Raw genomic sequence first — 27575 nt, 5'->3', positions numbered from 1 at the left:
GAGTCCATTGCTTTGCTGCAATCCACCCCACACTATCGAAGCTTCACCCTGAATTTCTGTTTTCTTGCCTTGCTTCTTTATATCACCACTTAAGTGAAATTATCAGGTATTTATTGATCTCTTTCTGGCTTATCTCATTTAGCAGGTTTCCTTCAAGCTCTATTCAAGATATAGAAAAGGAAAATATTTCATCATTTCTTAAAGCTGAGTAGTAATTTTACTGTGTATATACCAAATGGATTTTTTTTTTTTTTTGTAATAAGATGGGGGCGGGGGGGCCAGGTGGCAGTGCAGCTGGTAAGCGCACATGGCTGAAGCACAAGGACTGGCATAAACATCCAGGTTTGAGCTCCGGCTCCCCATCCACAGGTGGATCACTTCACAAGTGGTGAAGTAGGCAGGTGTCTATCTTCCCTTCCTCCTCTCTGTCTTACCCTCCTCTCTCGATTTCTTTCTGTCCTATCCAACAGCAATAATAGCAATGGCTACAGTAACAACAACAAGGGCAACAAAATGGGGAAAATGGCCTCCAGGAGTAGTGGATTGTAGTGCAGGCACTGAGACCCAGCAATAACCCTGGAGGCACGAAAAAAAAAAGATGTGGGAGGACTAGGAAATAGTCCAAGAAGAATTTAAGGGATTGCCTTTTTCTTTTCCTTTCTCAGGTAAATAATAACAAAAATAATTTCATTTAGCTGTTTTGTAATTTGATGTTAGAAATGGAAAGTTTGCATTCATCATTTCCTCTTTATCTGCCTTTAGTATCTTTGACCTACTGCAGCAAATTCTGTTTCTCTTGTTAACTAAACCTAGATATTTACTGTATACTGTCTCCACTTACTCAAAGACCTTCTGAGGTTCTTTAACAGATAAGTATAACTTCTCAAGTTCTGATCAATTAAAATAAAAGTGTGATACTTCTTAAATTTCTATTTAAAGGCACCAGTATACTCTTCTAATTTTCTTCACTTGTCAGTAGAGGATTAGAAGTATATTTCATGTTGATGACATGGTGGAATAACTTAGATTACCTATTTTCAGATTTTATGTAAACTACAGTTAATTTTCTATTAAGTGTGTAACTGAATCTATAATACCTATATCTCCAGCTTCCTCTGTGGTGTAGACATAGATTGGTTTGGTTGACTACCAGCAATTTCTTCAGTGAGAAATTACTTTACCAAAACTTCTATTTCACTATCTGTTAATAGCTAGCATATTTGGATGCTATGAAGTTTAAGTAAAATAGGAGGGTGGAGCCAAGATGGCAACTTGGATGCAGCAACTGGCATGAGCTCCAACAAGCAGCAGCCTTTGACCAGGTATTATCTGGATAGGGTAGGATACTGGGCCATCAGCAGGAGGGTGAATAAGGGGTCCTAAGGTTGATACCACTCTTGGGTTAGAAAACAGAGGCCAGGAGGACAAAGAAAGAAAATCTTTTGATTATTTCACCCCTCCCCCCAACCCCAGAAGCAGCCCCCAGGGATGGGATAGCCACTCCTAGCAGGCTCCCTGCTGAGCTCTTTTCTTTACCCAGATTCTTGGCACACCAGGGGTGTCATTCCAAGCCTTCCCCCCCCTTCTCTCCCCTTTTTTTTTTTTTTTAAGTGGCTGGAGCTCTATTTGAGTGACAAAATATCTGACCAATCAGAGCCTCCCCCCTGCCTGGGAAAGACTGCCTGAAGGGGTGTTTTTTTTGTTTTTGTTTTTTGGGATACTTCTTGTAATTGGCTACCTTTGATCAGGCTGCCTACAGCCAATCCATCCAGAGCAATCCAAGCTGCAGACTGACTGTTAGGGTTTTTTTAATTCTATTTTATTATTATTATTATTATTATTATATATGTGTGTCCTTTTTGCCCCCACCTTCCTCAGGTTGACCAAAATTAACTGTTACTGTTTTTTCCATTGCTAGGTGACCGGGTGTCTTATCCAGTGTGAGAAGAACTTGTTTCTGTCTCTTCCCTTCACTTCCTTTTTTCCCCACATCCTAGCTAATTAAACAAACAAACAAACAAAAAAAAACCTCTTTCCTCCTTTCACTGCTCTTTTTTTTTTTTTCTGGTTCTTGTCTTTTCTTCCTTCCTCCTTTTGCTTTCTGAATTCATTGATACTCATTTGTGAATTATTTTGGGGACGATATCTCACAGTGGACTCTGTGTGTGTGTATGTGTCTCTTCTCTACTTTCCTTTCTCCTCTTGCTATCCCTAGAATTTACAGTAGACAGTAGATTTGCATAATTGTCTATTCTTGCTTTCCCTTTTTTTCTTTCTCTTTCTTTTCCCTTTGGATTTGGTCGCTATTTTTTCTTGGACTGGAGGTGTTCTTTGGCTAACTGGTATTGGTTGAACTGCATCAATCCTTGCTTCAGTTACTATTTTTGTAATTTCTGAGGATGGGTGACTACTACATTTGTCATAAAGGTATTTAATATAACGGCTAGTACTCAAAACACAACAACTGAAGAATGAAGGAGCAGAAAAAAAATCAATAAAAAATGGTTAAATCAAGAGCAAATAAAACTGCTACCACAATGAATCAAGACAGGAGCCCAGAAGAAACTCCAAATCAGTCATAAGTAACCATAGATAAGAAAAGTATGCAAGCAATAATAAACCTAATAATCACAGAAATGAAGACAACTATGGAGGAAAGGGCTATCAGAATTAGGGAAACAACAAATGAGACCCTCAAGGAAAACACTAGCAACCATGAGGTAATTAGAGAGCTAAAAGCTGAAATAGCTGAACTAAAAGGTCAATTAGCAGAGCAAGCTAATACTATAACTGAACTGAGGAAAGAAGCTGAGGGAAGGGAAAGCAGGCTAACAGAAGCAGAAAACAGAATTAGCCAGACAGAGGATGAGCTAGAGAAAACTAAGTAAGAGGTGAAAGAGCTTAAAAAGAGATTGAGAGACACTGAAAATAACAACAGAGACATAAGGGATGATCTCAGAAGAAGTGACATTCATATAATTGGCCTGCCAGAGGAAGAAAGAGAAGAAGGGAGGGTAAACATTCTAGAGAAAATTATAGGAGAAAACTTCCCAGACCTAAACGACAGAAAGGACATTAAGATTCAAGAGGCTCAGAGAGTCTCAAACAGAATCTCCCCAGACCTGAAGACACCAAGACACATCATAGTTACAATGAAAAGAAGTAAGAATAAAGAAAGGATCCTAAAGGCTACAAGAGAAAAACAAAAAGTCACATACGGGGGAAAACCCGTAAGACTATCAGCAGACTTCTCCACTCAAACTCTAAAAGCCAGAAGAGGATGGCAAGATATCTCTAGAGCCCTGAATGAAAAAGGTTTTCAACTAAGGATAATATATCCTGCTAGACTTTCATTCAAACTAGATGGAGGGATCAAAACTTTCTCAGACAGACAACAGTTAAAGGAGGCAACCATCACCAAGCCTGCCCTGAAAGAGGTTCTAAAACACCTCTTATAAACAAGAACATCACCATAATATTTGCCATATATTAGAACAAATAAAAAATTGTTGAATAATGGCATTACAATGCATTAAATCCATAATATAAATGAATGTCAATGGCTTAAACTCATCCATTAAAACACACAGAATGGGAGGATGGATCAGGAAACACAACCCAACCATATGCTGTGTGCAAGAATCCCATCTGACTCAACAAGACAAACACAGGCTTAAAATGAAAGGATGGAAAACTATTCTACAGGCTAATGGACCACAAAAAAAGGCAGGAACAGCCATTCTCACCTTTGACACATCTGAAGATTTAAGAGTTATTAACATCTATGCACCCAATGATGGACCATCTAAATACATCAAACATCTACTGAAAGAATTACAAAAATACATCAATAGTAATACAATAATAGTGGGAGATTTTAACACCCCACTCTCACACTTAGATCAACGAAGCAGAGAATCAGCAAAGAAAGAAGAGAATTAAATGAAGAGGTGGACAGACTAGACCTCCTGGACATTTTCAGCGTTCTTCACCCCAAAAAACTGGAATACACATTCTTTTCAAATCTACACAGCACATACTCAAGTATAGACCACATGTTAGGCCACAAAGATAGTATCAACAAATTCAAGATCATTGAAATCATCCCAGGTATCTCCTCAGACCACAATAGAGTAAAGCTAACATTTAACAACAAACAGAAAATTACTAAAAGTCACAGAATTTGGAAACTCAACAACATGCTGCTTAAGAACCGCTGGGTCAGAGAGACACTCGAGCAAGAAATTCAAATGTTCCCGGAAACAAATGAAAATGAAGACATAAGCTATCAGAATATTTGGGACACAGCTAAAGCAGTACTGAGAGGGAAACTCATAGCCATGCAATTGCGTATTAGAGAACAAGAAAAAACTCAAATAAATGATCTTACTGCACGCCTTAAGGACTTAGAGGAAGAGGAACAAAGGAACCCTAAAGCAACCAAAAGGATAGAAATCACTAAAATTAGAGCAGAAATAAAGAACATTGATAATAAGAGAACCATACAAAAGATCAGTGAAGCCAAATGTTGGTTCTTTGAAAAATTAATAAAGATTGACAAACCCCTAACCAGACTCACTAAAAGAAAAGGGGGAGAAGACTCAAATAAATATAGTTGTAAATGATAGAGAAGTGATCACAACTGACACCACTGAAATCCAGAAAATCATGTGAAACTTTTATGAAGAACTATATGCCACCAAGCTAGAGAATCTGGAAGAAATGGAAGAATTCCTAGAAACATGCCCTTCCAAAACTGAACCAAGAAGAACTACAAAACCTATAAGCACCAATCATAGACAAAAAAATCAAAACAGTTATTAAGAATCTTTCCAACAACAAAAGTCCTGGACCAGATGGCTTTACAAACAAATTCTACAAAACCTTCCAGTAACAGTTAATATCTATACTTCTGAAGCTTTTCCACAAGATCGAAGAAACAAGAACACTCCCTACAACCTTCTATGAAGCCATCACCCTGATATCAAAAGCTGGTAGGGACACAACATAAACAGAAAACTATAGGCCAATATGTCTGATGAATATAGATGCCAAAATATTAAACAAGACAATGGACAACCGGATACAGCAGTATATCAAAAAGATTGTTCATCACGACCAAGTGGGATTTATCCCAGGAATGCAAGGCTTGTTCAACATACATAAGTCAATTAGTGTCATTCACCACATCAATAAAAGCAAAACCAAAAACCACATGATTATCTCAATAGATGCAGAGAAATTCTTTGACAAAATCCAATATCCATTCATGCTCAAAACACTACAAAAATGGGAATAGATGAGAAATTCCTCAAGACAATAGAGTCTATATATAGCAAACCTCAGCCAACATCATACTCAATGGACAGATGCTAAAAACATTCCCCGTCATATCGGGGACTAGACAGGGCTGTCCATTATCACCATTACTCTTCAACATCGTATTGGAAGTTTAAGTAAAATAATGTAGAGTCAGTCAGTGACTTAGTATTTAGTATAGTATTTGACATATAGTAGACACAGAATAATATGGCTATAAATTGTTACTAGGTATATAATATTTTTCTTCTACAGACTTAATTATGTTTTTAATATCAATGAAAAACCAAATATAAGAAGTGCATATAATTAGTTGGTAAAAACAGCCTAGTATTCATTTAAGCTGGGAAGATAGCATAATAGTTATGGAAAGACTCTATGTCAGAGCCACCAAAGATCTTAGGTTTAATCCCTAGCACCACCATAAATCAGAGCTAAGCAGTGTTCTAGAAAAAAAAAAAATACAGTATTCATTTATTTCCTAGAGAGAAAGAGAGAGGGAGAGGGGGGAGGGAGGGAAGGAGAGAGACAGAGAGTGTGAGAGAGAGAGAGAGGTATGAAAGAATTAAATGGAATTACTGCTCAGCTCTGGAATATGGTGGTGCCAGGTATTAAATTTGTAACCTATGAAGCTTCAAATGTGAAAGTCTGGTGTGCTGTAGATTCTCTCTCTTTTGTTTTTTGCCTCCAGGGTTATCACTAGAGCTCAGTGCCTGCACTATGAATCCACTGCTCCTGGAGGCCATTGTTGTTGTTGTTGGATAGGATAGAGAGAAATCGAGAGAGGAGGGGAAGACAGATACCTGCAGACCTGCTTCACTGCTTGTGAAGTGAGCCCCTCCCTGTAGGTATGGAGCCCGGGGCTTGAACCTGGATCCTTATGCTAGTCCTCATGCTTCAGCCATGTGCGCTTAACTTGCTGCACCACTGCCCAGCCCTATGGTGTGCCGTATCTCTTTGTTAGCTCTGACCCCTTTTAGTTTAGTTTTTTTTTTAAATGTACAACATTTCATTTGGTATAAATAAAACCTGCTCAGTAGTATATACTTAGTTAAATCTCATCTCCATTTCTCCTTTCCATTGCCTTTCCAAGCAACTATTGTTTTCTACTTATAATGGTTACTTTTAATAATGATTTACTTTAGTTATGTCTAGTACTCATAGTAAATTTCTGCATCAAAACTGACTCCTACCCATCTGTTTGGTCCTGAAATGCTGAGAGGGTGTGGACTGAAGTAGAGTCTAATAAACATTGGGGATTCTTGTCATTGGATCACACCTGAGTATGATTTTTAGTTCCAACCCCTTGTTTAAAAACAATCCCTTTTTGAATATTTCAAAGACATAGAAATTTCTGATTCTTTCATTAATGGAAGAATAATTGTAAGGCCAGGGAAGATATGTCATTGCAAATCATGTAGGAAATTGATATTCACCATTGAGACTAGAATCTAAGTTCCTTCATTTCTTTCTTTTCTTTTTTTTCTTTTTTGCCTCTAGGCTTATCACTGGGGATTGACGCCAGCACTACAAATCCACTGCTCCTGGCGGCCATTTTTTCTGTTTTATTGGATAGAACAGAGAGAAATTGAGAGGAGGGGGAGCTAGAAAAGGAGAGAAAGATAGACACCTGCAGACTTGCTTCACTGCTTGTGAAGCTTCTTCCCTGCAGGTGGGGAGCAGGGGCTTGAACCCAGATCATTGAGCAGGTTCTTGCACTTAGTACTGTTTGTGCTTAACTGGGTGCATCACTGCCCAGCCCCCCTTCATTTCTTTTTAAATTAGTTTTTCTTAATGCCAGAATATATATTTGAAAGTTTGGCTGGGGAAGATAGCATAATGGTTATGCAAAGAGACCTCCATGCCTGAGACTCTAAAGTCCCAACTTCAGTTCTCTAACCGTCATAAGCCAGAGCTGAGCCCGGCTCTTGTTTTAAAGGAGGAGAAGAGGGGGAGCTGGGGAGGGGAAGATGGAGGGGACAAGAGGGTCAGAGTGGGGAGGAGTCATTACTAACATGGATTGTGGGGTCTTCATATCCTACTTTAAGGCAGTGCTATATGTTGATAGTGGAATTTATTAAAATATTCAATAATTTGGGGTCAGGAGGTGGGTTGCCTGCTGTGTGAGGACCCAAGTCCTGGTTGTTGATACCACATGGATAGTCATGCACACCACCAGACAGAAGATCCATGAATAATAGATCGGTTCTGTGGTGTCTCCCCTTCTGTGTCTCTGCCTGAAATTGAAAAGAAGGTCCACAGGAATTTGTGGATTTGTGCCAGGTGCAAGACTCCAGAGACAAAAAATGAAGTTTTGATCCTTGTGAGACCAGTGGGAAGGATATTGGTGAGCAGAAGATGTTAAATACTAGTATGTGTCAGGACAGTGTGCTTGGAAAAAAAAATAAATGAGGTAAAAATGAAAAAGACATAATCTCAGCCCTCATGGTGTGCTTTTCCCACAACCTTATGGGGAAAAAAAAAACAATTATAATGTAAGGCAAGTTGAAAAAAAAAAGATCTAGAAATTCAAATTCGTTCCCATGGAAATTTATAAAGAGTGATGGTATTGTATCTGATGGAACTTTTAATGCTTTGCCTTTTGATTTCAGACTAGTTGAAAGGATAATGACAATAAAAGGTTCTTGACTGTTATACATAATTGATACAATTTTTCAGAAATTTTATTTTTATTGCAGGTGATTCTAGAAAGCTTATCTGAACAAATTTACCAATTAAGGATGACAAAAGTCATTTGAAGTTCTTAGTGATTTTTGGCATATAGGGCTGACTTGAAGAAGAAGAGGGGGAATTGGTTTGTAATGTAAACAGAACTTATATTTAGGATAGATTAAACAAATATGAATAAAAATTTTAGTGAATTTATTAATTGATGAGAAACTAGATAAAATTAGAGTAAAGTTTAGTGTAGTATCAGTTTTGGTTGATAGTGTAGACAACATCAAGTATAGTCAGGATTTCAACTAATTTCTAATTTTTTTGAATGTCTACAAATTGTTGTCATATATTTTGTCTAGTTTACAGTTTACTCTCTAAGAATATATTATTTTATAATTAATAGAAGCATAAATCCACTATGGTTGTCTTATTGTGGGAGATTGGTGAAGACTTTTAAGGGTGAAGCTAAAGGAATGAATCACTGTGAGTCTTGGCTAATTTTGTACTTAGTGGCCATTTAGGAATTGTAGGCTTATGAATCCTGGAGGTTGCTGACTTGGCAGCAGCTAATGCTTTTCAGTGAGATCAGATGAAGTAAAGTAGATAGTATACCACTATACAAAATACTTATTTTTGGTTTTAAACAATTTATTAAAAGTTCTTATAGACTGTTTTGCCACAGAATAAATTTTTGGCTCTTGGAGTTTCAAATGAAAATAGTTGGTTTACTTTTGTGATGGAGGAGTTGGCATTGGTGATGATACTTCTAAATTATTTCTAATCACCCAGATTTTTTATCAGTAGACTTTAATGTGTTTGAGGAAAGATTGCTTCTCACAATTAATAATAATGGCAATTTGAAAATAACAAGGTGTCTGACAGATGTGTTTCCATAGAATGTATTGTATCTGTATTATTTTTGGATGCTTATACTCAATGATTGATGTATGAATCTCTATTAAAACTGTTTTACTTGTCAATCTTGTGGTTATATTCCATGTGTCAAATGTGGTATTAGATGTTAGAGAGAAAACAACAAAAGAAGTAGGAAATAGGATCCTTTATTAGAAGACTGCATGAGATAAGGCAGCAGAATATCCTGGAAAAGATTAATGGAGTAAAAAATAACTACATCAGCTCTTAGGGAGGTATAGTAGGACTAGATTGAGAAAGATGAAAGATATGAATTAATTGGTAAGGAGGATAAGGAGGGAAAAAAGCCCTTATTCTGGGGGAAAGAAAGTATTGCAAGATGACAGCTAAACATGAGAAAATTGTTTTGTTGAGAGCACACATATTGAATTGATTTGACTGGAAGTCTATATTGAGAAATTAGATTGTAAAACTTGTTGGGGATATCAATTTTTTTTTTTTTTTTTTTGCACCTTCAAGGGTTATTGCTGGCTCAGTACCAGCAACATGAATCCATGGTTCCTGGTAGACATATTTCTCTTATTATTATTTAATTTTTTTTTTTTTAATTTAAGAAAGGATAAATCAACAAAACCATAGGGTAGGAGGGGTACAACTCCACACAGTTCCCACCGCCCAATCTCCATATCCCACCCCCTCCCCTGATAGCTTTCCCATTCTCTATCCCTCTGGGAACATGGACCCAGGGTCATTGTGGGTTGCAGAAGGTGGAAGGTCTGGCTTCTGTAATTGCTTCCCCGCTGAACATGGGCATTGACTGGTTGGTCCATACTCCCAGTCTGCCTCTCTCTTTCCCTAGTAGGGTGGGTCTCTGGGGAAGCGGAGCTCCAGGACACATTGGTGGGGTCTTCAGTCCAGGGAAGCCTGGCCGGCATCCTGATGGCATCTGGAACCTGATGGCTGAAAAGAGAGTTAACATACAAAGCCAAACAAATTGTTGAGCAATCATGGACCCAAAGCTTGGAATAGTGGAGAGGAAGTGTTGGGGGGTACTCACTGCAAACTCTAGCGTACTTCTGCTTTCAGGTATATATTTTGCACTAGTTTACGGATATGTGTGAACATATGCTCTCTCTCACAGAAACTGGTGTATATCTAGGTTTTGGGACTTTGTTAGAAAGTGAACCACCTGGGATGGAATTAGAGAATACTATGAAAAGGAAAGGTCTCACCCAAGTAATGAAGCTGAAGGGTTGTCATTCCACACGTGAAGTCTCTGGACACAGTCTGAGCTGAAGCATGTTGAGGTGGCAATCGTGTTGATTAGGTTGCGATCTATTATTATTTTTTTATTGAACAGGATAGAGAAAAATTGAGAGGGGAGGGGAAGACAGAGAGGGGGAGACAAAGATAAGACACCTGCAGACCTGCTTCACTGCCTGTGAAGTGACCCCCCTGCAGGTGGGGAGAGCGTTGGGCTTGATCTGGGATCCTTTTGAGGGTCCTTGCGCTTTGTATTGTGTGAGCTTAACCTGGTGCACCAAAGGCCCGGCCCCAATATCAGAAGTTTTTGAGAATTAGTTTAAAAAGAGAATATTTCAAAATGCCCTGTTAAAAAATAGGCAAAATTAAAACATTTTGTGTTCACAAATCCAGTTTATCAGTGGAATTACAGAATTTTAATAGGAATTATGAAGCAAATTAAGGTACTGAGTATTACAACAACTGGACATAATTTGCAACATGAAAACTCATTACTGAGATTACATGTTTTCACTGACTACATAAGAAAAATAATAATGCTAACTGTATTTCAAGGCTGAATTTTGTATATTTTAATTTTCTTTCAGATTACTTATTTGCTAAGAGGACACTCTTGATGGTGTTTTCATTCAAGACAAAGTGCTATATTGCCTTTTTAATTTAACTGAAGACTCAGGTTAGTACATTTTGTGAACAGCACTTCCCTTTTATAATTATATGTTGATGCTTTGAGTAACGGTTGTTTGGGTGTTTAAAACTATGTATGTGCCAATGAAATGGAAAGGCCTAGCACATGTAAACTTTGTTGAATTATTAGTTAACAAGTATAACCCTACCTACTATGTACAATCTGCAGTGCTTCAGATGAAAACTGTCTTCTATTTAACAACTTTCTTTTTTTATAATTTCTTTATTGGGGAATTAATGTTTTACATTTGACAGTAAATACAATAGTTTGTACATGCATAATACTTCCCAGTTTTCCATATAACAATACAACCCCCACTAGGTCCTCTGTCATCCTTCTTGGATCTGTATTCTCCCCACCCAGCCACCCACCCCAGAGTCTTTTACTTTGGTGCAATATGCCAAGTTCAGGTTCTACTTGTGTTTTCTTTTCTGATCTTGTTTTTCAACTTCTCTATTTAACAACTTTTTACTTTTTAAAAATCTTAATTATTTATTTATTATTTTGCCTTCAGGGTTATTGCTGGGGCTGCACTATGAATCCACTGCTCCTGGTGGCCACCTTTTTTTTTTTTTTTTTCTTTTTTTTCTTTCTGTTGTTGGATAGGACAGAGAGAAATTGAGAGAGGAGGGAACAGAGAGAGGGATAGAAAGATAGACACCTGCAGAACAGCTTCACTGCTTGCAAAGCGACCTCCCTGCAGGTGTGGAGCCAGGGGCTCGAACCAGGATCCTTGTGCAGGTCCTTGGGCTTCGCACTATATGCCCTTAACTACCATGGTTCACTACCAGCTGGCCCCCTAATTTTTATTTTTTAATTTTTTATTATCTTTATTTATTGGCTAGAGACAGCCAGAAACCGAGAGGGTAGGAGGAGATAGGTAGAGAGAAAGAGTTATACCTGCAGTACTGCTTTACAACTCGCAGAGCTTTCCCCATACAGGTGGTAACCAGGGGCTCAAACTCAGGTCCTTGCACATTGTAACATGTGCACTCAACCAGTTGACAACTTTTTACTTTAAAATAAAATAAGGTTCTGGATAAAAACATACTATGATTAGACAATCCCTTCTAAGCATATTTGTATGGTGATGAAATACACAACTCATCTTGAAAATAATTGCCATTTTTGGCTGACTTTTAAAGGTTTCATTCTTGTCCAGATTTCAGCCATACTTTTAACATTATTATTTTTTATGTGTTCAGTTTACAGGATTTGATAAACACATTACTATTGAAACAGTCATTGTATTATACTGATATTACTGTTGCTTCCTAGTCAGCCTATCCATCCTCAAACTTCAGTAACCCCTGCTCTGTTTTTTGTTTCTACTTTTTTTTAATCCATTTTTTTCCCCACTAGGGTTATCTATGGAACTCTGTTTTGGCACTACATATCTACTGTTGCTCCTGGTGGCCAGCTTTCCTCCGTTCCTTTTTTCCTTCCTTCTTTGCTTCCTTTCATTTTATTTGATAGGATAGAGAAATTGAGAGGGGAGGGGGATCTAGAGAGGGAGAGAGAAATAGACACCTGTAGACCTGATTCACTATTTGTGAAGTGTACCCCCCCTGCAGGTGGGGAGTGGTGGCTCAAACCCAGGTCTTTGCACATGGTAATGCATGTACTCAATCAGATGCACCACCACCACCTGGTTCTTCTTTTTCCTCTTTTCTAAGAAGTCATTTAAATCAAATTGTTTTGTATGTAGCTTTAAAAATCTGACTCCTTTTTTTTAACATGGTGCATTTGGATTTATCCCATGTTGTATGTGTCAGGAGTTTGCTTTTTATATGATGAGTAATGTTCTACTGTATGGATATACCATAGTTAACTTATCCATCCAGCAACCTGGTGGACATTTGGGGAGTCTTTAAAGTTTGATAGTCATTATGGTTATTCATTCTTTTTCTTGAATTTTTTTTTTTATTTATTCCCTTTTGTTGCCTTTAAAATCTTTTTATTTATTGTAGTTATTGTTGTTGTTAGCTAGGACAGAGAGAAATGGAGAGAGAAAGGAAAGACAGGGAGAAGGGGAGGAAGATAGACACCTGCAGACCTGCTTCACCGCTTGTGAAGCGACTCCCCTGCAGGTGGGGATATAGGGACTTGAACCGGGATCCTTAAGCAGGTCTGTGCACTTTGCACCACTTGTGCTTAACCTGCTGTGCTACCTCCCGACTTCCCTTTTTCTTGAATTTTGATGAGAACAGTATAACATTTACATTGTTGTGCAGCTATCACCACCATTCATCCCTGTAACTTTTCAACTTTTAAAACTGAAACCTTATTAAGCAGTAATTCTCCATTCTGTTTCCTCACACCCCTGACACCCAGCCACTGTACTTTGTCTTTGTGGTTTTTGACTACTAAAGCACTTCATATTAGTGGAACCTTATAGTACTTGCCTTTTTGTGACTGACTATATTCATCAACATTTATCCATGTACCATATTACAGACTTTCTTTCCTCTTTTAAGATTGAGTAATGATCCATTGTTGGCATATATAGTGTTTTGCTTATCTGTTCATCCTCTGATGGGCACTTGGGTGATTTCCATGTTTTAGCTATTGTGAATATTTCATGTGTTTCTGTACATCTGTGCCTGCCTTTGTGAATACAGGTATACAGTTATCTGGGTGAGACTGTTTTCTGTTCTTTTGGCTATAAACCCAGGTGGAATTCTTTCTGGTGAGGTCATTCTAATTTTATTTTTTTGAGAGACCATTGTATTGCTAACCTATACTGACGCCTCCAGCAATTCTCCCAGTTATTCTCTAAACTGTTCTACTGAAACTGTCTCTAGCTAAGTGCTTATGCTTTGTAGGCTTCTGATTCTTACAGTTGTGTGATTTTTCTGTAGCTGTCTTTCCATTTCTTAGGGTAGCTGTTTGTCCTCACCCTTATTCTCTGTTGGATCTGAGAAGAGCTATTTATTTTTATGATTATCTATTTACTTTTTTATTTATTTCTTACAGTGAGGAATGGATTGATGACTGTCAGGCTCTTAACGTGTTGAACCTCATTGAAGGTTATTTTTGTCTTTTTGACAGTTTTGTAATGGCTAAGATTTGGTGAACTATTCTGTGTTTGATTTGGCAATATTACTCAGCTGGAAATTGATTTTGTTTGTACGTCAGTTTCGCACATTTTGAGTTGATGTTATCTGATTTTCAAAAATGAGTAAAAAGGAAGTTGATGTTCAGACTGATTCTTGTATTGGTGAGTTGACTCATTCATTCTCAACCCATTTACTGTTGCAAGTGTAGTTTGATGGCAACATCAACTGTAGTTCCCTATGATAGTCAAAATTTCATTTTTATATTCTTTTTTAAAAAAATATTTATTCCCTTTTGTTGCCCTTGTTTTATTGTTGTAGTTATTGTGGTTGTTGTTATTGATGTCATTGTGGATAGGACAGAGAAAAATGGAGAGAGGAGGGGAAGGCAGGGGGGGAGAGAAAGATAGACACCTGCAGGCCTGCTTCACTGCCTGTGAAGCAACTCCCCTACAGGTGGGGAGCTGGGGGCTCGAACTGGGATCTTTACACCGGTCCTTGTGCTTTGCGCCACTTGCGCTTCACCTGCTGTGCTACTGCCTGACTCCCCATTTTTATATTCTTATACCAAAGAGGCTTTATTTGATTTTACAGTTTTTTTTTCACAAAGTGGTATTTATTTAAAAATTTGGAGAACAAAATCTAATTACCCTAAATTCTTTTTTATTTATTTTTTTTTATTTAAGAAAGGAGACATTAACAAAACCATAGATTAAGAGGGGTACAATTCCGCACAATTCCCATAACCCAATCTCCATATCCCATCCCCTCCCCTGATAGCCTTCCCATTCTCTATCTCTCTGGGAGTATGGTTCCAGGGTTGTTGTAGGTTGCAGAGGGTGGAAGGTCTGGCTTCTGTAGTTGCTTCCCCGCTGAACATGGGCGTTGACTGGTCGATTCATACTCCCAGTCTGCCTCTCTCTTTCCCTAGTAGGGTGGGTCTCTGGGGAAGTGGAGCTCCAGTACACATTGATGGGGTCTGTCCAGGGAAGTCTGGTCAGCATCTTGCTGGCATCCGGAACCTGGTGGCTGAAAAGAGAGTTAACATACAAAGCTAAACAAATTGTTGAACAATCATGGACCTAAAGACTGGAATAGTGCAGATGAATTGTTGGGGGGTATTCCCTGCATGCTCTTGTGTACTTCTGCTTTCAGGTATATATTTTGCACTTGTTTATGGATACGTGTGAACCTATGCTCTATCTCAGGGGACCTGGACTATATCTAGGTTTGGGGACTTTATTAGGGAGTGGAACACCTGGAATGGAATTAGGTAAAACTTGATGAGACCTTAGACTCCAAAAAACTGTAAAATCCATTTCTTCCAAGCTAGAAAATCTGGAAGAAATGGATTTTACAGTTTTTTGGGGTCTAAGGTCTCATCAAGTTTTACTAATTCTGGCAACTATAGTGATGCTGTGATGATACTTGGAATTTATGTACTGTTTAACAACTAGATGACTTACTTAAATTGGGTATTTTAATTTAATTACTATGTTGCTCACTAATTTCCTTTTGTTTTTAATTTTACTTATTTATATTAGAGTTTTACATTGAGAAAGGAGCCAGAAAACTATCTGGCACATCTTGAGCTAGGAGCCTTAGGCACTAGAGTCCTACTCCTCGACTGCTGCCTGTAACTTATTTTCATGAGCAGAGAGTAGGGTAATATTAATTCTTATGTTTTCTATGATATGGCATAAATCTTAATGTACACCATGAGTTTCATGCTGAGAAGTCTCGGCCAATAATTGTAGTACTAGAAGAGAAATGCTTGCAAATTAACCATTATTATATTTAGGTGAGTACATTTCCCCTTGCTGTAGTGAAAAAAAAAAATCGCTGTTGTAGATAACTTAGGCAATTTTATTTTAATTTGTCATTGCTGAGGCTTCAGTGCTCTGGGTCAGCTTTTTCACAAAGCTGACAAAGACAAAGGGAGAGAGGAAAAGATAACACAGAGTCAAAGCTTCCTCCAGTGCAGTGGGGTTGGGGCCATGCTTTAATCTTCATCCTGTATATAACTAAGCAGGTTCCATATCCAGGAGAGCTATCTTGCCAACCCTTTAGACAGGTTTTTATTAAAAGATGAGAACCATCCATAATTTTATCAGTTAGTTTAATACTATTTAGTTTAATACTATCCTACATTTTTTATATGTAGTTTTTTTTTTACATACATATGATTATAATTTTTTTTTCCAAACCACTGTTCAGGTCTGGTTTATGCTCATACTTGGGATTGAACCTGAGACCTGGAAGCCTTAAGCATGAGAGACTGTTTGCATAAACATAATGCTATTTCCCCTGCCCATATTTGTTTTTAAATTCATGTCTTTTTGTAGTTGGTGATGAGTATTGTCAATCTACTACATTAAGATTTTTAGTAGTAGTATTTTCTCATTCAGTGAAATACTATTAGGATGGTCAGAGCAACAGTTTATTGTACTGTTACTGTGGTTAACTGTGTATTTATGTAACTTCCATGTCTTTTGATTTTTTTTCCTTTTCTTAAATGCGTGTGCCAGTTCATTGGCTTTTTAGAAGTGTCAGTATTTCCCTTTCAGTCTGTCTTTCTCTTTCTTTTAAGGAATATCATATATATTTTTTATGTTCTTGGCTATGAGGCTTAAATTTTAATAGATATGAAAAATTGCATTTTTAAATATTTTATTTTTATTTTATTGAATAGACAGATAAATTGAGAAGGAAGGAGGAGATAGGAAAAGAAAAAGAGAGACTTATAGCACTGCTTTACCACTCATGAAGGTTTCCCTCTGTAGGTGAGAACCTTGAACCTTGTGCATGGTAATGTGTGTTTAATCATTTTTTAAAATAAGATTAGAAAACAGTGTTTTAGGACATATTGCCACAGTGATTCACACAATTCTATTCTAAAAGTGGAATTCTTGTAATTAGATTGTAAAATGATCTCCTAGATATGTCAACTTGCTATTTTAGATTCTCACACTTCACTTATAAATTTTCTTTAGCAAATATTTTACCATTTTCATGTTGTATTTACAAATTGATTTTTTTTTCTAAGGCTTCCTATTGTGGAATATCTGATGTCTTCATCAGAATTCCTTGTTAGATTTCACAGAGTCTTTTGACTTTCACTCTGTCCTGTAGAACTAAAGTGGGTCTGGCCATTTGAGTGTAAAGTCAGTACTAATAGAAACATCTAGAAGCTATTATTCAGTCTAGTTCTACTTCCATAAAAGCTCTACTGGATTGTTTTAAGATTTTTTTCTACCCCATTCCTTTTTTTTTTTTTTTTTTAAATTTGTGATTCAGTACTGGTTTAAAAATTAGAAGAGAGCCAATGGAGTAGCTCACTTGGACAGTAAACTGCATTGCTCTGTGCATGAACCAGGTTTTAGCCTGTACCCTACTGCATTGAAAAGAAGCTTGGGTGCTGTAAGTCTGTTTCACTCACTGTCTGTGCCTGTCTTCCTATCTCTGTCTTGGAAGGAAGGAAAGAAGGGAGGGAAGAAAGATGTCAGGTATCATTTCATACCATACATATCACCAAAGTTCTGTGTGTCTCCGCAACCCCTGAAACCATCTATACTACACAGTCTTCTAGCTATCCAAGTTTGACATTTTATAGTAAGTTTAACTTTTTAATTGTAACTGTCAGGATGCTTTACCATGATTCAGATAATCACCATTTTATTTATTTATTTTTTAAAGATCTTATTTATTTATTAATGAGAAAGATAGGAGAGAAAGACAGAGAAAGAACCATACATCACTCTGGTACATATGCTGCTAGGGATCGAACTCAGGACCTCATGCTTGAGAGTCCAGTGCCTTAGCCACTGCACCACCTCCCGGACCACAATAATCACCATTTTAGTAAGACCTTTGTCAACCCAAGGAGAAGAAAGGGTTATATAGAATTATTGAGTTTATTTCAGTATAAAAATAGTGAACTTTCTGCACCTGAATCTTTCCCATTCCTTGCTGCTTCATGCAGGTGTGGGGACAGATGGTGCTACAGTATGAGCAGAGTACATCCAGACAGGTTGTTTTCCATTTGTCTTGGGACCTGTCCCTACAACTCTGCCACAGTTAAAAAATAAAGTAACATTCCATACTTGAAATTTGTTCTTTCCTGCAGGAAGCCAGCCCAGGGACCCCTAGCCCACGTAGGAGGAAGATAGTGGATGCTGGATGAACTCTTTATTGGTGCTTCTGTGATACCGAATTAAACACGAATGACAAAAAACAAACAAAAAAAATTCTTATTCTTTGTGATAGAAGAAAAGATTTTAAACCATATATATATCACTTAGGAATTTGTATTGGTATGGGATCTAAAGTGATATTTACAAGAATACTTTTTCTATTTTTGCCACCCCCCCCCCCCAGGTCCTTCTGTCACCAACAAAGTTAATGAAAAACTACTATGAGTTTAGGGTACAAAGTTATTTAGACCTTTCTTTTTTTAAAAAAACATTCTTTGTTTTTAAAATATTTATTTATTTTTATTATTGCTTAGAGATAGAAATTGAGAGGGGAAAGTGAAAGAGACAGAGAGACACCTGCAGCCCTGCTTCACCACTTGTGGAGCTCTCCCCTTGCAGGTGGGGACCAGGAGCTTGAACCTGGGTCCTTTATGTACTGTAATGTGTGTGCTTAACCAGGTGTGCCACCGCCTGGCGATCTAGACCTTTCTTTAAGAAATTGATAAGTCGGAGGTGGCACATCTGATAAAAGTGTACAAGTTACCATATACAAGGATCTGGGTTTGAGCCCCCAGGCCCCACCTGTAGGGGCAAACCATGAGTGAGTCTTGCACTCACCCTGCTTAGCTAGCTACTCCCTGGCTGTGAGATTTTTGTTTTCTTATGGATATTTTCTTTCAGATTGTTATTATTATTTATTTGTTATTGAATAGAGACAGAAATTGAGAGAGAAGGGGGAGATAGAGAGACAGAGAGACACCTGCAGACCTGCTTAACCACTTGTGAAGCGGCTCCCCTACAGGTTGGGAGCCCTGGGCTTGAACTGGGATCCTAACCAGTTACTGTGCTTTGTGCCACGTGTGGTTAACTCGGTGCGCTGCCACCTGACTCCCCAGATTGTTTTTTTTTTTAACCAGAGCACAGTTTAACTCTGGTATATGGTGGTGCAGGGGATTGAACCTGGGACCTTGGAACCTCAGGGACTTTGGAACCTCAGGCACGAGAGTCTGTTTGAATAACCATTATGCTATCTACCCTTCGTCCTTTTTTAAAAGAAAATATTTATTTATTTTCCCTTTTGCTGCCCCATTTTTTTTTTTTTTTTTGCCTCCAGGGTTATTGCTGGGGCTTGGTGCCTACACCACGAAACCACTGCTCCTGGAGTCCATTTTTTCCCCTTTTGTTGCCCTTATTGTTTTATCATTGTTGTTATTATTATTGTTGTTGGATAACACAGAGAGAAATCGAGAGAGGAGGGAAAGAGAGAGAGGGGGAGGGAAAGAGACACCTGCAGACCTGCTTCACTGCCTGTGAAGCGACTCCCCTACATGTGGGGATCCCGGGCTCAAACCGGGATCCTTACGCCGGTACTTGCACTTTGTGCAACATGCGCTTAACCCGCTGCGCTACTGTCCAACTCCCCCCAACCCTTTTTTATTGTTGTAAGTTATTATTGTTGTTGTTATTGATGTCGTCGTTGTTAGGACAGAGAGAAATGGAGAGAAGAGGGGAAGACAGAGTGGGAGAGAAAGATAGATACCTACAGACCTGCTTCACTGCCTGTGAAGCGACTCCTCTGCAGTTGGGGGTGGGGGGAGGTTCGAACCGGGATCCTTAACGCTGGTCCTTGCACGTTGCGCAGTGTGCCCTTAACCTGCGCCACCCCCGACTCCCTACCCTTTGCCTTTTTTTTTAAAGAGTTTATTCATGTCTCCTAGTTTGTTCAGTTTGTTGGTGTGTAATTGTTCATAGTAGATTCATGCATTCATTAATGACAGGATTTTTGTTAGGCTGTTTTATCATTATGTGAACATCCTAGAGCACAATTACACAAACTTAGATGGTACAGCGGACTAGACTCTATCACATGCCATATTAGGATCATAGTTGTATATGTGGTTCATTGTTGATCAATATGTTGTTAATGCAATTTTTCACTGTGGTTATTCTTTCACTTTTCAAAAGATTTATTTATGATACACCCACTTGCCCTGTTGTATGTGTTTGCATACACATGTGTATGCATAGAGGTCCACTACTCTGTCATATGTAGTGATGGAGATAAATTACTTGGGGCTGCAGGGATGTGTGTGTGTTTGTGTGTGTGTGTGTGTATATATATATATATATATATATATATTTTTTTTTTTTTTTTTTTTTTTACCAAAGCACTGCTCAGCTCTGGCTTATGGTGGTACAGGGGGGTTAGACCTGGGACTTCAAAGCCTCAGGCTGCTCCCCACCCTGGTTGTAGTTTCTTAGGCTTCTTTTTTTTTTTTTTTTTGTCTCTAGGGTTATCGTTGGGGCTCAGTACCTAAACTACTGATCCACTGTTCCTGGAGGCCATTTTCCCCATTTTTGTTGCCCTTCTTGTTATTGTCATTGCTATCGTTGCTATTGCTGTTTTTGTTTTTAGATAGGACAGAGAAATTGAGAGAGGAGGGGAAGACAGAGGGGGAGAGAAAGACACTTGAAGACCTGCTTCACCACTTGTGAAGCAGCTCCCCTGCAGGTGGGGAGCCGGGGGCTTGAACCCGGATCCTTAAACCAGTCCTTGTGTTTCATGCCATGTATGCTTAAACCTATGTGCCATCGCCCAGTCCCCCACAGTACTTTTATAGGGGGACTGGAATCCTTTTTTTTTTTTTTTTAATGGTAGGTCTATAAAGTTTCATAGAGATGGTCATCTGCTTGCCATCTCTGTGTTGAAAGTTGGACCTTTGAAAGATAGCTAGTTAAGACAACTTTGCTATTATAGTCTGACTGAAATAATAAATGTTGGCTATCAGAGCCAGGCTGCCAGATACCAGATAAATGCACAAACTCCTTTCAAGAAGATATTGGCAATTGAGAATTTACCAAAATTTTTTGTTTGTTTGTTTTCAATAATCTTATGGTCTTAAGACTTAATGACTTTCAAAACTAGGTATTTGGGGGATCCATCCTTCAGATGGAAGTACTGAAAGTTAGGGTGTTAAGATTTAGACCCAAACATAGTGTTTTTCAGCGAGAAGCTTGTGGTGGTATATTTTCTGTCAATATTACATTGAATTGGAAAAGGAATTTATGGTGAGAATCTGTCTGAATCTTTACTACTCACTGAATTTTCTCATTTCCCCTCTCGTGTAATAGTAGCTTAGCTAGTTTCTAGTTTTCTTTCAGAGGGGCTTATTCTGTATACATGTTGAGCTGTATACTAATTGGTTTGTTGGAGGAAATAAATCCAGAAACTTCCTGTTTCATCACCTTGGAACCAGATTTGTGCTTTTTAAATAATTGCTTTTTTGAATAATTATCAAGGGAATTAAATGAGATATACCTGTCATTTTAAAAATGTAAGATAAAAGTGAATATCAAAATGTGCATAATTTCATGTTTTTGTGTATGATACAATTTTTTAAAAATACTTTATTTTATTTATTTATTCCCTTTTGTTGCCCTTGTTTTATTGTTGTAGTTATTATTGTTGTTGTCGTCATTGTTGGATAGGACAGAGAAATGGAGAGAGGAGGGGAAGACAGAGAGGAGGTGAGAAAGATAGACACCTGCAGACCTGCTTCACCGCCTGTGAAGCGACTCCCCTGCAGGTGGGGAGCCGGGGTTTGAACCGGGATCCTTATGCCCGTCCTTGTGCTTTGCGCCACCTGCGCTTAACCCGCTGCGCTACCGCCCGACTCCCATGATACAATTTTTGTAAAGAAGATATGCTGTTAGATGATATTGGAATGATACTGTGTGTTCTTTATTAACAATTGTATGCAGTTTAGGTCATAGAATTGCTTTATATTTCGTATAATAAGCTGAACTGACAAGGGAAAAAGATGTGAAATGTAAGTTTCTGCAAAAATAACAAAGGAAAGAAAAGCAGTATGCTTTTTCTTAAAAAAGCAGTTAACTCAGACTGAGAAACATTTTTTCATTTATATAACAACTTTTTTTAAATGTAGAGCAAACCAATAGAATATTAATTAGCTATATAGTAAAAATAGCTTTAAATATGAAGAAGTTCTATCAAGTTCTTCAGTTCATTAAATTTATACTTCTGGTTATTATTTTACAAAAATGTAATTGGGCAGTTCTAAGAAAAGCTTTGAATAGATATAATTATAGCTGTGGATTTAGTCAAAATAGGGTTTTATAAAGGCATCTCACTCCCCTTTCATATCCTTTTCCTTTTCCTCACTAAGTAACCCTAGCCTAGTTGTAAAAATTCTTTTTTTGTTGTTGTAAAAATTTTATAAACTCTTGATTTCTGAAACTGGAGTGCTGTATGTTTGAACTGCATGCAGGTGTGATGATTCTATGGGACTTTTTATTAAGACTCTTGGAACTTTCTGGTATCTCTGTCTCTCTCTCTCTCTATTTATAAAAAGGAAACACTGACAGAAAACACAGGATAAGAGGGGTACAACTCCACACAATTTCCACCACCAGAACTCTGTATGCCATCCCCTCCCCTGATAGCTTTCTTGTTCTTTATTCCTCTGGGAGTATGGACCCTGATTGCTCTCTACAAATTTAAATTATTCTTGGTCAACTTCAGTGTGTGTATTCTGAGCAGTTTAGTTGTTGGTTTTGTCAGTGTCCAGGCATCTGCTAAAACTGCTTGGATGGATATCAATAGTTTTTCAATCCTAATTTTAAGAAGTGTTGACATTATTGCAAGTTGCCTGGATATATATATATATATACACACACACACACACATACACACAAAACCTTTACACCTGTGGTTTAACAAATATTTATTCAAAATTCACTCTATAGGAAGTTTTCCTTTTAACCTTTTCTAAAGCAAATTTGGTAAATCACTTAGTTTTTAGAACAAAATTTTAGCCAATTGGATACAGCAGTTATATTAAAAAGATTGTTCATCATGACCAAGTGGGTTTTATCCCAGGGATGCAAGGTTGGTTTAATATACATAAATCTATCAATATGATTTACCACATAAATAAAAGCAAGACCAAAAACCACATGATTATATCAGTAGATGTAGAGAAAGACTTTGATAAAATCCAACATTCCTTTATGATCAGAACACTGTAGAAAATGGGGATAGATGGAAAATTCTTCAAGATACTGGAGTCCATATTACAGCACATCAATAGTAAACATCATATTCAGTAGTGAAAAATGAAGCATTGCCCCTCACATCAGATACTAGACAGGGCTACCCACTATCACCATTACTATTCAACATAGTCTTGGAAGTTCTTGCTATAGCAGTCAGGCAGAAGCAAGAAATTAACGGGATACAGATAGGAAGAGAAGTCAGAGTCTCACTATTTGCAGATGATATCATAGTATACATAGAAAAACCTAAAGTATCCAGCTGAAACTCTTGAAAATTTTCAGGCAATATAGTAAGGTGTCAGGCTACAAAATTAACATACAAAAGTTAGTGGCATTCCTCTATACAAACAGTAAGTAAGCAGCAGAAGAAATGCAGAAGTCAAAACCTTTTACTATAACAAGAAAAACAATAAAATATTCCCTTTACCAACATAAATCAGTACTGAGCTATGCTCTGGTAAAAACAAACAAACAAAACAAAGCAATAAAATATCTAAGAATAAACTTAACAAAAGAAGTGAAAGACTTGTATACTGAAAATTACGAGTCACTATTATTCAAGGAAATAGAAAAAGACACAAAGAAGTGAAAGGATATTCCAAGTTCATGGGGTGGATGAATTGACATAATAAAAAATGAATATACTACCCAGAGTAATATATAAATTTAATTCAATCTTCAAGATTCCACCCAAGTTTTTTAGAATAGAACAAAAGCTACAAATATTTATTTGGAATCAGAAGATACCTAGAATTGCCAAAACAATCTTGAGAAGAAAAAATAGAACTCGAGACATTACACTCCCAGATCTCAAATTGTATAATAGGGCCATTGTAATCAAAACTGCTTGGTACTGGGACATGAATAGACACACTGACTAGTGGAATAGAACTGAGAGCCCAGAAGTAAGCCCCCACACCTATTGGACATCTAATCTTTGACAAAGGTGCCCAGACTATTAAATGGGGAAAGCAGAGTCTCTTCAACAAATGGTGTTGGAAAAAATGGGTTGAAACATGCAGAAGAATGAAACTGAACTACTAAATTATACCAGACAGAAAAGTAAATTCCAAATGGGTCAAGGACTTGGATGTTAGACTAGAAACTTTCAAATACTTAGAGGAAAATATTGGTGGAACTCTTTCCTTCCAAATTTTAAAGGCATCTTCAGTGATACAAATTCAATTACAAAGAAGACTAAAACAAAAATAAGCCAATGGGACTACACCAAATTAAAAAGTTTCTGCACAGCAAAAGAAACTACAGCCCAAACAAAGAGACCCCTTACAGAATGGGAGAAGATCTTTGCATGCTATACATCAGACTAGAGGCTAATAACCTAAATATATAAAGAACTCACCAAACTCAACAAGAAAACAAATGACCCCATCTGAAAAATGAGGAGAGGATATGAACAGAATATTCACCACAGAAGAGATCCAGAAGGCCAACAAACATGAAAAAATGCTCCAAGTCATTGATTGTCAAAGAAATGCAGATAAAGACAATGAAATATCACAGAAAGAGAAAGATGAATATGGTATGATCTCAGTCATAGACAGAAGTTGAAAAATACTACCATGACACTGGCCTGCCTTCCTTGGGCATACAACCTCACCAGTGTGTCCTGGAACACCAACTCAGAGCGCTACTCCACTATGGAAAAATAGAGACAGGCTGGGGGTATAGATCGACCTGTCAATGCCTATATCCAGCAGTGAAGCAATTACAGAATCTAGACCTCCCACCTTCTGCACCCCATAAAGATCTTTGGTCCATACTCCCACAGGGATAAAGAATAGGGATGGGATCTGGCATGCTGCTGGTGGTACAATTCATTATAAATTGTACCCCTCTTATCCTTCAGTCTTGTTGATCATTATTAAATCACTAACAATAATTAAAAAGAAAGAAGTTGAAAAATAAGAAAGCAGAAAGTAGAACTTGGGCTGGGTTTGTTGTATTGCACCCAAGTAAAGGATTCTGGGGTGTGGCGGGGAGGGTCAGGTCCTGAAATATGACGGTAGAGGACCTAGAGAGGGTTGAATTGTTGTCAGGTCCTGAAATATGATGGTAGAGGACCTAGAGAGGGTTGAATTGTTACGTGGAAAACTGAGAAATGTTATACATGTACATAATACTGTATTATATATTTTTACTGTATTGTTGACTGTAAACCCATAATCCCCCCAATGAAAAAAAATGGGGAAGGAAAAAAAAAAAGATTGAGGTGGTGAGTAGATACTTTTATATTTATGCAAAGTGACTTTCCTGCCTGAGGTTCCAAAGTCTCACTCTTAAATATTTGCACCATCTTATGATGAATTGAGCAGTGCTCTGGTGGGCTAGAGCAACCCAAGTGGTGGTGCAGTGGTAAAGGAGAGGGCTCACAAATGTAAGGATCCTGAGTTTCATCCTCAGTACTCCATGTTGCTCTGCTCTCTCTCATGAAATAAATAAATCAAAATAAACAAATTTTTATTATGTGCTTTGGTGAGCTGAGGTTTGGATTCTTTCCTTCCTTCCTTCCTTCCTTCCTTCCTTCCTTCCTTCCTTCCTTCCTTTTTTCTTTTTCTCTCTTTCTTCTACTGCTTCCTGGATCTGATAGTGTATCTTCTTTAGTTTGAGGGCTTTCTTGGCTGATATTTCTTCAAATAAAAATTCTTCTCTTCTCATTCTGCCTTGCCAGTGTTTCTTGATGGTGCCCTATATTCTCTTGTCTTAATTTGTTTTTCATCTTGTTCTTTTCTCTTTTTTTTCTTGTTTCCTTTGATAGTTTTCTCTATCGTCTCCTCTTTCTTTCTCCACTTTGATCTTTGGCTTCTGTCTTTCTTCTGGTAGGCCCCTCTACTGTGAGCTGGGAATCCATCCCAGGACCTATTACTATGGGAAGTGAATTTTCGTATGGGATCCCCCAGAGCTTCAGTATACTGCTCTTTAGTTGGGTGGTCTGCAGTTACTACTTCCACTCTCCCCTTTTATGGGTGGATTGGCAGCCTTTAATTTCTCTGGCTGAGAGAATAGTATAAATTCTGTGGGCTATGAACCAACCAGAGAAGGACTCCCAAATGTGCTCCACACCTATGGTTCTTAAAGTCCTGTTTAGCTTGCTTTCAGATTTGTAGGAATAGGATTTGAGTGCTGGGGTTCTAACACCTCCTATTCTTTCTCACCTCCAGGCCCCAATAAGGTAAGTGAAGTCATACACAGAGGTTTTTAAAATTTTTTTTATACCTTTATTGGGTACTTGGGTAATTTTTGATTTGCTTTATTATGTACTTCACATACAGTATATTTTTAATTCATGTATATATAATAAATTATGTAAAAGTTTATGACCTGTAGTAATATATATTCAGTAGCTGCTTGCTAATTTTCCCCTTTGTGGGTTAGTTCCAGGAACGTGGTTTAGTCCTTAACTATTAATAGAAGTAGACATTCATATCTGTTTGAAGAACTTATTGGGTAGCTAGCAGTGGTATGAACATAAAATATTTAATAAAGTGTATTTCTAGGATGATTTACATTGTAATCACTTGGTAAACTTGTTAAAATGTAGAGTTTGAATTCTATTTATTTATTTATTTTATAGAAAGAAATCGAGAGAAGGAGGAGCTTGAGAGGGAGAGAGGCAGAAAGACATCTGCAGCACTGTTTTACAGCTCAAGAAGCAGGTGGGAAGTTGGTGCTTCATTGTGTATTCCTTTGTAACATGTGCTTAACTCAGTGCATCACTGCCCACCCGTGGATTTATTCTTATAAATTCAGAATGCATGCATCATAGTTTGTAGTCATAGAGTCTCGATTTTTTTTGCAATTTTATATGGTTAATATGTAATTCTGATTATTATGAAATTTAAGAATCAAAAATTATTCTAGTCATATTTATTTCTGAATCTAGGACCTCACATGTGCATATTTTTCATCACTCCTGGGATAACACTGTCATTCTTTTTTTATTTGAAATTTAAAAAAAAATGGGCATATATAGGAGAAGGAGAAACACTACAGATCTACTTCTCTATCCATAGAACTTTTCCTGGTGCTGTGGTGCTCCCATGTGGGACCACCATACTGGGGTTTGAACCTGTGAGACCTCATGCATGGTACTGTTTGTATTGTGCTGGATGAGCTATCTACCATCCCTTCTAGTAATTTTTAAAATAATTATTTTTCTTTGATATGATAATATTCTAATTTTAATTTTTAATTTTTACACATTGTCAAAGGGATATAGCTCAGTGTTGGAGTACTTAATTGCTAGTGTGAAACCCACCCTGGGTTTTAACACCACATAAAAACAAGACAGAGGGAAAACATATAGACCTTCATAAATGGTATAGTTGTAACGTGGGTTCAGTTCTTCTTTCCCCTTCTCTAAAACACACAGCACAGACACACTCCTTCTCTCTCCCTTAGCTGACACTA

The 27575-nt window shown here is 37.6% G+C and overlaps 1 protein-coding gene, 1 long non-coding RNA gene and 1 other non-coding gene across 7 annotated transcripts in view; all 3 read left to right on the top strand.

Annotated features, from left to right (window-relative positions):
* Nucleotides 1–27575, top strand: part of LOC132533332 (uncharacterized) — a 408100-nt gene that overhangs the window by 208949 nt on the left and 171576 nt on the right. The window lies entirely within an intron of this gene.
* The window catches only part of FUT8 (fucosyltransferase 8), a 173167-nt gene that overhangs the window by 17631 nt on the left and 127961 nt on the right, over nt 1–27575 (top strand). For all 5 annotated transcript variants that reach the window (XR_009545305.1, XM_060174814.1, XM_060174812.1 and 2 more), the window contains exon 2: nt 10722–10810. The gene's annotated coding sequence lies outside the window, so the exon portion shown is untranslated. The remainder of the gene's footprint in view (nt 1–10721; nt 10811–27575) is intronic.
* LOC132533646 (small nucleolar RNA SNORA55) lies at nt 17823–17957 on the top strand. Its single transcript, XR_009545502.1, has one exon. It is a non-coding gene; the product is annotated as a small nucleolar RNA SNORA55 (small nucleolar RNA).

Source organism: Erinaceus europaeus, chromosome 16 (assembly GCF_950295315.1).
Source record: "Erinaceus europaeus chromosome 16, mEriEur2.1, whole genome shotgun sequence".
In the NCBI taxonomy this organism is placed as follows: Eukaryota; Metazoa; Chordata; class Mammalia; order Eulipotyphla; family Erinaceidae; genus Erinaceus; species Erinaceus europaeus.
This window is presented reverse-complemented; position numbering and strand designations above follow the sequence as displayed.